This window comes from Xiphophorus couchianus, chromosome 7 (genome assembly GCF_001444195.1).
Source record: "Xiphophorus couchianus chromosome 7, X_couchianus-1.0, whole genome shotgun sequence".
Classification (NCBI taxonomy): domain Eukaryota; kingdom Metazoa; phylum Chordata; class Actinopteri; order Cyprinodontiformes; family Poeciliidae; genus Xiphophorus; species Xiphophorus couchianus.
This window is the reverse complement of record NC_040234.1, coordinates 928,585-940,651: the sequence shown is the minus strand read 5'-3', so window position 1 is coordinate 940,651 and position 12,067 is coordinate 928,585. Positions and strand designations below refer to the sequence as shown.

The 12,067-nt window shown below is 38.5% G+C and overlaps 1 long non-coding RNA gene across 1 annotated transcript; it reads right to left on the bottom strand.

Annotated features, from left to right (window-relative positions):
* Positions 1-1,038: 1,038 nt before the first annotated feature.
* On the bottom strand, positions 1,039-1,789 carry LOC114147588 (uncharacterized). The gene is made up of 2 exons (XR_003596081.1): positions 1,456-1,789; positions 1,039-1,238 (listed from the first exon to the last, which is right to left on the bottom strand). It is a non-coding gene; the product is annotated as an uncharacterized LOC114147588 (long non-coding RNA).
* Between the last annotated feature and the right edge of the window lie 10,278 nt (positions 1,790-12,067).

The following is a 12,067-nucleotide window of genomic DNA, read 5'->3' as shown; positions in this document are numbered from 1 at the left end:
CTAAACAGAACGGGACTGCACAGAAGGAAACGTCAGTCCGATCCTCTAGCTGTGGCGGCGATCCTAACTGATTCTGGATCGAAGCTGAAGTTGGCTTTCGATTGTAGCTCCTCAGTCCTCTGGCTTGCAGAAGGGCCTTTACCATTCGGTACCCACTGGGCCGGATTTTAGCAGGGGCTTACCGGGGCTGCACCCCGGGGCCCCGGCATTTCGGGGCCCCGAAGGATGTTTTATATTTTTGTGAATGGATAGTGTCGGAATTTAATCAATGACTACGATGATTTTGACAGCACCGATGAAAAATGTTCCAATTTGTTCTGGCAAACGTCCATCTTGAATGCTTGCTTGTTATTGGTCCACTTTTGACGCATCTTACGCATTGGGGAGGAGGAGCGTCAAGGGAATATTATTTTACAATGGCGGACAACAGAAAATATGACAGCGGAGCGCAGAAAAGAAGGAAGAGAAAAGAAAAAGAGCATCGCGCCAAAGAGGCGACAAACAAAATGCCTAAACTGACAGGCTTTTTTAAACCTGTTAGCGGAGATGGAGCAGAAACATCATTATTCCCCGCTCCTCAAACCCTTAGCTATGCTAACACCGGCACTAAGATCCCGCCAGAACCTTTAACTGTGACTGAGTCGGTGGCTGGACTGGCGTCTGTGGAGTCAGAGTCGGTGGAAGCGGGATCTTCTTCCGCAGATGGAAAGACGACTGTGGATCCGTACAGTACCGATCCGGCGCATTGGGGGGAAATTGACGAGTCCGTGCGAGCTTACTGGGCTGAGCGAGGACCGGAGAGCTGTCAAAATATGAATGTTGGCTTTCAAGCATCAGAACGGGTGTACAAGCATCAAAAGCGTCACATCTCACTTTAAATGCAAAATAATTTGAAAACAAACTTGGTCTTTTTTAAAGTTTATCTGCTAAATTAAAGTAAAAATTTAAATGATTGTAGATACATAACAAAGATTGTGCATGTCTGCATTATAAGACAGGCTCAAAGTTTCAAACTTTTCAGGGTTGAGTATTGTCTTATTTGGTTTGCGTTTGAGTAAATGTAGGTCGTGTTTGTGGTTCGAGTTCCTACAAAGAAGTTGAATGCAAAAGTGTCATTAATAAATGGAAATCTGTATTTTGTTCTTCATATTTTTCAAGATGTTCTCTGTAAAAACCTTGATCTAGAAGATGAAAATTGTTCATTTGCACCCACCTCTGCTTTTATTGAGAACCGGGGGCTGTAAAACATCCTTCAGAGGGCAGCACTTTGGACTTACCTGGGTCAGGATATTTTCTGAAAACTACAGTATGCCTGATCTCTTTTTTCCAGAAGATATTGTTTAAATCCATGTTCTGTCTGACTGGCAGAGAAGCACTTTTTTGACATTTATTTCCTCCACTATTTATCAAGAACTTTAAAACCAAAGAAAAAGTTTGAGTTTTGATATATTCCACTTGTACTTATATGGACTTGTAAATGCTGGGGATATTTGTATAAATATTGTTTTACTCACTTTGCTTTGTAAAAGTATATTTGAGCATTGCACTTTCTTGCACTCAATCTGTTTTACAGTTTGTGTTGAACTCCAGGCAACAATAACTATTCAGTGATTTTATTTTGTGATGCAAGCATCATATTCTAGTTTCAACCCCAACATGTGGTTTAGTCTTTCTAGAAAAGAGTTCAGAGTTGTTTGTAGTTTGTGACAACTGGCTTATTAAAGTTGTAAGTTGTCAAAACTTACTGTTCGGTCATTTTCTGCTCATCCTCTAAAACAAAACAAACACATACAAATATATATATATTTTTTTTTTTGACTCTAGCCCAGGGGCCCCCATCCTCCTAAATTCGGCCCTGGGTACCCAGAGTGAGGCTGCCTGGATTTAATGTCTCTCACACATTGGTCTAAGTCATCATCTGACATGGTGGTGTATAATGCCCTCACTGAAAGACCAGATTCTGCCATCCGTCGATATACAGTCTGACTAGATATACCCAAGAATTTGGTGAGGCATGGGACAGGGAGATGGAGTTCTAAAAGACTGCAAAGGTAGTCTGAGGATACGACCATCCGTTGTCGCCCAGCTGGTCCTTACTCAATATGCACAACAGTTGTTTGTTGTTCTTCACTTTGTTTTTCTAAATTAATTAGTCTGTGCAAATGAGCCGACGCATCCAAAATATTTGAAGGAACATCTATCTGACAAGACATGGCATTTAAAAAAACTAGTTCTTGAGTGCAGATAAAGTCCTGGAAATCCAGATCCAGGGGCATACGTTCAAGGACATGCTCCGAACGATCACGGAGTCTATCAAAAATATGATCCAGCAAAAGTTCCTTGAAAAGAGAGAGAAAAGAAACATGTCAAAAAAATTGTCAGTAAAATAAAAAAGTATTTTGAAATCAGTAGGTCAGTATTGAGAAATCACAGTAATATAAATTAAATTATGATATTTAATCTAAAATAAGTTAAAGGATATACTTACAAGCATATATTTTTCTTCAAAATGAGTTAAAATCACTAGAAAAAACAAAGGGAGTTGTTTATAGTGTTGCTAGGTAACAGAACGAGGTTTTATACCGCAAAGTAAAAAGAATGTAAATTAATATTGTATATCAACATTTGTCAGATAAGAGAAGCAGTATTTTGGATGATGTTTAATTTCTTAATTAATTCATAAATGAAGTCACCTGAACAATACAGTAGCTGAACAGAATGGGGTTGTGGTTATAATTAATGTCGGTAGTGTTCACAGCCCCTCCTTGAAGCATACAAGGCAGCTTAGTACATTAGCGGTAGCATCTCCTGAAAAATTACGACTTTACTAAGACTGCCTGTCTCAGTCTCACCTAAGACAACATCAAACAACCCAGAAAGTCGCCACCCATCAGTTCTCTTTCAAGATTCTAGACTTGGCGCAAGTGGTATTTCTTTTTGAAATAAAACGGGGAAAATTGGGTGTGGGAGAGCGGGGAGGGACTGGGGGAACTAGGAGGTAGCGAGAAGTAATATGCCAGCACTACATGGTGTAAGATTAACAACGGCCCAAAACCGTGTTTTAAATCAAGCTTTAAGATAATGTATCAAACTTCATGCGCAAAATAAAATATACTACAGAAATATGAAAGCATTAAACTCACCGTTGGGTTTGCGGTCGCCTCCATGGTCGCCAGCCATACGGGCAAAAGCAAAATTTAGTTGGGCACCATACGGGACGCTGGTATTTCTTCAATATGACGGTTGCGTCACGTGATTAGCTGGGTCCTGGAATCTGACATCCATTGCTAATGTCTGTGACCTGAAGTAACCTTGCCATGTTTACAGCGAATTTTTAGACGTTGAATTTGAGACAGCGAATTTGAGCAAGGTGAATTGGAGGACACTGAAAATATTGCATTTGAATTTTGAAAAGTTGAATTTTTTTATATGCTGAATTTTTTAACTGTGAAAATTTAAACTGTGAAAAATATGTATATTGAAAATTTGATCACTTTGAAATAGGAATGTGATTTTTTTTAATAAATGAAAATTGCAACCATGTACAAATAATGACACTGAATTTTTTTTTCATGTACAAATAATGACACTGAAATTTTTTCATGTTAAAAATATATTCTGAATTTATTTTAACACTGAAAAAGTAAGCACTAATATACAACATTCAAATTTCAGAGGCATTTTTTATTCAAATTCTGATGGCACATATTTACTTCCATACCTCGACTTTCAGCATTAGCTTGGCGATAGAAAAGGACTTGGATGGATAAAAACTAAATCCAACGCATGGATAATCTGCACAACAGAGTAATTGAAATCTTCTTGAGGAAAGAAAGAAGGATGGATTTTGTGTACAAATAATCAGGATTTTTGGTGAGTAAAATGTTGCTATATTCCTAAATAATATTGCAATATTATCAGGTTATTTTTGATGCTTTTTTTATGTGTGTTGCAGCTGTAGAAGTTTTATAGCCATAAAATAGTTATCGAGGGTTGGATTGATTCAGACGGAACACTACTGACGGCCTAGGTGTGAAATGCACGGCCCGCCACTGGATTTATTACAAGACTTTTGTGTAACATTCATACAAAGTAGCAGCACATTTCCTTTGTGGTATTTTAAAAAAAAAGAAAAAATATATTGTACTATATTCAGAGAACAATTTTGTAATTAAGAAAATTAAGAATTAAAAGCTTATCTCTTCATCTTCCTATGAATATTAAATAGTGCAAAATGGAATGAGGCTACAATTAGCTGTGGCGAGAAGTGTGAGCTGTACCAGTTATGCTCTGCAAGTGACTTTACATCTGAATGACCTCATTATGTTCTTGCCATTACCATCCTTAGAATATACTGTAGGTTACTTTTTTAGCTTTTAACTGCAATTAGACCACACTATATAGATCACTTGTACACAATGGACTTTTTTGTATGTACCTTTGCTAAACAAAATAGTTTACAAATGACCCTCAGTGAAGAAGAGTTCAATAGTTTGGATTATAAAATATAAATTCAATCTTGTTTTTGTTGCTCAGCATAATCACTCAAAGGTGTGTTGTCTCTGTCCCACAGCTTGTAAATTCTGTATCTACTTTATAGTTCCTCTGACACTGCTGCAAATTTACAAGGAGATTGGACTTGTGAGAGCAGAGGACTATCTTCCTCTGTCAGCTCTGTTTCTTACTTGTCCCACAGGAAGCCATTACTGTGAACTCACTCTAGTTATAGGGAGAGTCCTGATATGAATGAAGCTCCCTTTGCTGGGAAGCACCATGAAATATAGTTGGGGTGGTCTCTGAAGGTAAAGGCCTGGTTTTTAAATTCATTGCTTTTATCCCCTAAGGAGCCTACTGATTTACATTGTCTGTCTGCATAATTACTACATGGCTTCAAGGTACAGTAAGGCTAACTCAGACATAAAATACGTGTTTAAACAAACAGCCAGAGAAAATCTAGGAACTCTGATGATAGGCTGGATTATGGAATAAATTGTACTTAGTTTGTGCAAACAACCCAGAATAACAGATCCAGCCAAGCAGTATAAACTGTCTCACACAACATCAGGCGGCCACCGGTGTCTAACAACTGCCTGCCTGTTCCCATCACTGGCGTTCTCCACTCTATTTTTCCAAGTAAAGTGGATGAAGATTCACTTTATTTGTTCATGTGAACATAGGTTGCCTTTGCTGTGAAAACATTTGAGTTTGAGCTGTTATCGAATGAGAGACAGCATGCTCAAATCGTGGCAGTAGCAGCTATTGCAGCACTTCCGGTGACAGCTGCCATATCTGCCATGGCTGCCATGACCTGCCAGTGGCCTGCCCCAACCTGGCACAGGCTGCCACAGGCGGCAGGTCGTGGCAGCACCTTCTAGCTTCTGTGACTTTTTTCTGTGACAAATGGCTTTTGTGTCAGCCTGAATATGAATTATTTTATTTTGAACCCCCAAAAAACTGAAATATACAGTACATCCGTCACTGATTCGGTGACATATTCTGCAGCTTCTGTGTCAGATTGAATATGAATGACTTTATTTAGAAGAAAAAAAAACACAGGTGGATCTGGCACAACCTGCTACAGAACCCCCTATGGGAGATGGAGAAAAATTTTCTTTTGCACTTCCTCGCAAAAGTATTGCCTTTCCTCTTAATAAATGTTGCGTTCCGTTGTAAATGTGTGTCAAATTATGGTGGTAGAGGACCACGTTGGGTTAAACTAGGGGAATAGCATCTGTCCAACACATGTTTCAATCAACTTCAAGTCACTTCTTTGTTCAGTCAATTTTCGGTTTATTCCATTCTAGATTGTCATGCTTCAAACTTTGTAAGGACTGAGACACAGACTGACCAGGCCAAACAATGCACAAGTGCCAACGATCAATAACACCACAACACGATCAACAGGCTGGTTTGTGCAGCAAAAATTGTGCTTTGGCTTTGAAAATATTAATGAAAGGTTAAAGGTCAAAAGGTCAACCTGCCCCCCACTTTTAGAATAGAATAGAATAGAATTTCTTTTAGAATAGAATAGAATTACTTTATTCATCCCAGCAGGGAAATTATTTCGCAGTTACAGCAGCATAGAGACAAGACACACAACAACCACCACTGAGTAGCAATTGTAGACAAAATAAAAATAAATATAAAATATAACATGCTGTCAATATAAAAAGCAGCTTAGAGCAGTCCTTGCAAAGATTCAAAAAATGCAGATACAGTATGTATATGTAAATATATGTACAGCAAGTGTGCCACAGTGCAGTTGTGCAAAATTGGACTGATTAGTGCAGAACAATGATTTAGCTTTTATTGTACAGTGAGATGGCATGTGGCAGGAAGGATTTCCTGTATCTGTCCCTACGACAGCGGAGCTGGAGCAGCCTATGTGAGAAGGTGCTCCGCTGTCTGTCCACTATTTTATGGAATCAGACAAAACTGGTGTCAAACGTTTTGCACAAACCAGCACAAACATAGTCGAGTTAATTGACACCCATTTCGTCTGATTTGAGGAAGGTGTGGGGGGGTGGTTGACCTTTGATGACCTCTAGAAACATTTCTTTATAACTTTAAAATGGTAGCAGCACAAATGAAAATTTTTGCTGCACAAACGTAGCACAAATGTTTGACACCAATTTTGTCTGATTTGAAGAGGGGGGGGGGGGGGGGGCAACTTCACTCAGGTTATTTGAGGAGTCAGGTTTTAAGGAGTGCAATACACCATGTCCACCAGTGAGAGGCAACTGTGCACGAACAGGCATGCAGTGTGTTCATGAAGAAGAAATCTTCCATCTTGTGGGGCCAACCTAATGCAAGTTATAACGGTCAGACCTCCTGTTTAAAAAGAAGCCGAAGTATGTCACCTAATACATATGAGGTATGTGTCTTATTAACTTTACATTTTCTTTGAGAAAATAACATTGACTATGTTCTCTGTCTTTATAATGTTAATTATATGCAATTCAAGCCAATGCTACCTTGGTGTAAGTTAATGTTAGCTAAAGTTATTTAACTCCATTACTGTAAGGTTAGCCCTTAATCTTAAACATATTTTAAAGGCAGGCAAATAGGTTTTTTCCCTCCAACTTTAATGTAACAAATTAAAAGCTAATATGTTAGTGAGAGTTATCCTTTATGTGCATTATTTAGCAACTTGTGACATGTGCTTGTGTTCTTTGCTTTGGCAACTTTAGCCACATGAAGACCCATTTTAGCTTAAGGACACATGGTGGAGAGTGGGGTGGACAAAGGTGGCTAATGAAGACATGCTACAGGTGTGGAGTGTGCGAATGAGGACCAGCCACGAGAGAAAGAAATCCCTGTTTGATCAAAGAGAAAGAAGCAGATGAAATATTCCCCAAGAAAATTAGGTAAGTCATTTTTGTGCTACTATTTTATCCAGGTGAAGGAGAGTGTGAGGGGACAGGTAAGTGGGGAAAGGGGGAGCAGGAATCAACATCCACCAGTTAAGTTAACAAGTTACGTTTTAGACAACTAATTGTTGTCAAATGTAAAACTGGTGTTTAATCTATTTATTTATTAATGATCTTCTTAAGCCATAAGCCATAATATCTCTTTGGAAATAATTTTGAATGCTCATTAAGTGAAAAGATACACTCGTGCCTAAAACTATACATTAATGATGCATTCTGAATAACAGCAGGTTGTATGAATTTCTGCCAAACTAATATTTGATCAGAATAATTTTGTTCAGCTCTAGTCATTATTCTACTTGTATTAAGAAATAATTGTATTGCACTTTATAACAACTAGTCAAGTTAACTAGACATTTGTCTGCCAGTTTACCATTCTGACAGTGTGTAGCAAGGGACATTTTTGGAATGGTATTTCAATAAATGCTGAATTGAGATCACATTACCTTTTGTGATTATTTGCTTTTGTTCCTTTTTTGAAGTGACCACTGTCATGAAAACTGGTATAGAGTGGTGAGATATTTCCAAATAAATGCAGAAAACAGATCATAAAGGCCTGAGGGACGTAAGTAATCTTGCATTTTGACTTACTGATGATTATAAAATATGTATTCTTGTATTTTGATTTACTGATGATTATAAAATATGTATTCTTGTATTTTGATTTACTGATGATAATATAATACATATATTATAAAATATGTATTCTTGTATTTCGATTTATGGATGATTATAAAACAAGTATTTTTGTATTTTGAGTTACTGATAATTATACAAAGAGTTGAGGTAATTGAAAGCAGATCAAGAAATGAATAACATAATGAATAAACGGTGAATAGAATTAAACTTAGATGATTATTAAAATAAGTTATGTTTGAAGAAATTAAATCAGAAAAATGATTATATTTAATGATTTATTATGATTGGAGTAATAATACATTGTGTGAAACAAAGTGACATCTTGTTCTCAGACTGTGTTATAGTTAGAGCAGAAGTCAGCTGAGTGGGAAGGAACTACAGTGTTTTCTTCGAAACTAGATTAGAGAAGTGAAACCAGATGGCCAATGGACAAACAACTAAAGGAGAAGTGAGCAAGGTGTTGACAGCTGTGGGAACGTTTGGTACTTTTCCGCGAAGCCATCGAACGTTTGAGAAGTCACGTAAGCCATCACCCCATACACAACTATGGGATGAAAAAGTATAAAAACTCATGAAAAGAGGAACAAAGTGTTCTTAGTCCCCGGTGCTGAAGTCAAGCCAACAAGAGGATGCAGACAGAAGACCAGCAGAGGACCGCACCCTGGAGCCACAGAGAAGCACTTTGCAATGCTAGGAGGGGGACAAGACCCATCGACCCTCAACTCTGGTTTCTAATTCGACCACTGCTCTGCGCTCAACCCAAGGATCTCAAGGCTACTACAACAGACTTGGTGGATAGACAAAGGTCACTGTATGATGAAGATCTGAGTGTTCGGAAGACAACAACCAGTTCTGCTTTGCTTCTATTCAGAAGAGGACTTTGCTTTACAAAGACAAAGACTCTAATCAAGAACATCACTTTCTGTTGCCGAGATCATCCATCAACTGGGTATGAGTTGAACTGCACCCCAAAGCCTCACTCAGAAAAGTAGTGACAAAGTTTAGGGAAAGAGGGTAGGAAAGGATGAAGGTGGTTTTTAATCATTTTAATTTCTATTCTTAATTTGTGATCATTGATAATTAACTTGTCTGTCACTTACCCATGCTAAAAGCTTGCTTAATAAAGATGCATTAAAATTTTAAGAAGATTTGTGGACAGTTGAATTAATTGAGTCATCTATTATTTTTTGGTTCTTCTAATTAGTGTAAAACCTATGAACATGTTTCTAGAAATGTGGTGGCTTTGGAAATTCCTTTAGTGTTGGTAAAATAATGACCTTGGGGCATATGTTGTGCCACTAAAAATTATCTAGTCTGTAACAACTGCATGTTGTTGATAGAGAGTGTTGAGACGCTTATCAAGGACATGCACACAAAGTTTGTTACACACATGGAATTCTTCAGTTTTACACAAAGGCCTTTGTAGAAATAGAAACTTTAGCTGACGTAACACATCGGGTGATCACTGGCCATGACTTAGCTGACGTACGACATCAGGCAACCACTGGGCGTGTTTTTAGATATAAGCAATGATTCTTCCGTTTTTGATCAGATGCTGTATAATTTCGGTTATATTCACTCCACAACAAATTAGCCTGTGAGGGTAAGCGTCTCTCTTTTCTAGCGCTAAAAAAGAATAAAAAAAGTAAACTGATTATTCTGTGTGGCTGATTTCCTGTTCGTGTGCTCACATGCTTTTGGTCCATCGAGTTTAAAATCACAACAAGAGCTACTGTTAACAAGAGTGGTTATTGAAGTTATGCAGTTGCGAGGGCTACTCAGCTGATTGCTTCTTAACTGAAAAAGGTCAATACTCTTGGAATGTAGGTAGTTAAAGGCTAGATGAGTCTCTCTCGATACCAGCTTAGACAGATTATCTCTCCTAGACCTGTCTCTGGGTAAGACTGGAAGGTTTAGAGATTTTCCGGACCCGTTAGATGGAGAGCTCGTCAGTAGTCAGTCCATAGGAGTTGCTGGCTATTGCGCAATAACACCACAGTGGATTGAGTCATCACCCACTGTGAGAATGTCCGGAAGAGATTCACCAAGTTTGAATTCATGAAAAGGCTTTCACCATGATTAGCATTGACCACAACCATAGCAAGAACAACTATAATTTCTGAGCATTTCTGGACACCTTTAAAGAGCTGCTTTCAGGAAATTAAGACAAGAAGATCTCCCTGTTTTCAAAGCATTACAGGAAGGCTATAACGAAGGAGATGGCTGACACAAGCAGAGCAAAAAATGTTAGGACTGTTGAAAGAACCTATTTTCTTAAGTTAAAGAATAACTCTGTTTTAGTTTTTCAATCATTTCAGAGTTACAATATACTGACCAGAAGTTAAACCCTCTGTTTGAAGAACAAGTGTTAGAACATCTTCAATACGTCTGTGCACCAGATTATTGTCCCCTCATGTTTTAAGTTACCTATTATTATTCCAGTGCCCAAGAAACCAGCCGTCACATGTCTGAATGACTTGCAACCCATTGCATTAACATCTATCATCATGAAGTGCTTTGAGAGAGTGGTTAAAGATCACATAGTGTCTATACTGCCTCCATCATTTGACCCATTCCAGTTTGCATACAAACCTAACCGCTCGACTGAAGATGCCATCTCCACTGCTCTTCATCTGAGCTCAGCATTCAATACGATCATTCCCCAGGATTTGGTATGTAAACTGGTCTCCCTGGGCTTCAACACTCCACTGTGCAACTGGCTGCTGGACTTCCTCATCAACAGAACTCAGTCTGTCTGTGTGGGTAATAACACCTCCAATATCATTTCTTTGAACACTGGTTCCCCCCCAGGGCTGTGTCTTGAGCCCCATGCTGCTTACACTGGTGACTCACGACTGTCCCATGTTTAACACAAACCACATCATGAAATATGCAGATGACTTCAGAAGGTCTCGACCGAACCACACACCACTCCTCACTAACGACAGAGCAGTGGAGATCGTCAGCAGCACTAAGTTCCTGGGGGTTCACATTACAGACAACCTCAGCTGGACAACTCATTACTTCACTGGTGAAAAAGGCACAGCAGCACCTGCACTTTCTGAGACGAATGAAAGGGCTTCCGTCCCGCCTCCCATCCTCTCCACCTTCTACAGAGGAACCATTGAGAGCCTGCTGACCAGCAGTATCTCCATCTGGTCTGGGAGCTGCAAGGCCTCAGATTGGAAGTCTCTGCGAAGAGTGGTGAAGACAGCAGAGAGGATCATCGGGACTCCACTCCCCCCTATCCATACCATTGCAAACAGACACTGCTTAGTCAGAGCAATCTAGATCCTCTCTGATTCCACCCATCCTCTTCGTAGTCTGTTCATCCGGTTGGCATCTGGCAGGAGATACCGTAGCATCTGTTGCAGAACAGCCAAACTCAGAAATAGCTGTCTCCCACTGGCCATTAGATTGTTCAACAATCCCATCACTAAAACTGTCTGAGACTGCTTGAAAATACTAAGTTATATATATTTAACAATACATTATTATTTGTTTTTTTTAATGTAATTATAGGCACACTTGTGTTTCTGTGTGTGCTCCGGTGGCCAAGTGATGACATTTCATTGCCAATTTTACTTATGTTTCTTTGAGCAATGACAATAAAATAAGTCTAAATCTAAGAGTTGATATTAATGACACTTAATGACATTTTCATAACTGTTGTTACTTGTTCCACTCTACTTGAAGTAAGCGATAATATTAATGACACTGTAATAACACGTAATTACATCTACATACTGGTGCAACTTGTTCCACTTGATGTAAGACGAATTATTAATGACTGTTATTAAATCATTTGACAGTGTAATAAAGCTTAATTAAATCTTTATTGTTCATCCTACTTGTTCCGATTTATTTCAGGTAGGGGAAAATATTAATTACTGTTTTGTTAAAGCTTTTGACAGTGTAATAATACTTAATGACATTATTATAACTACTATTATGACATACTGTATTTATGACATAAGATGATTCTTGGTTAATGTCAA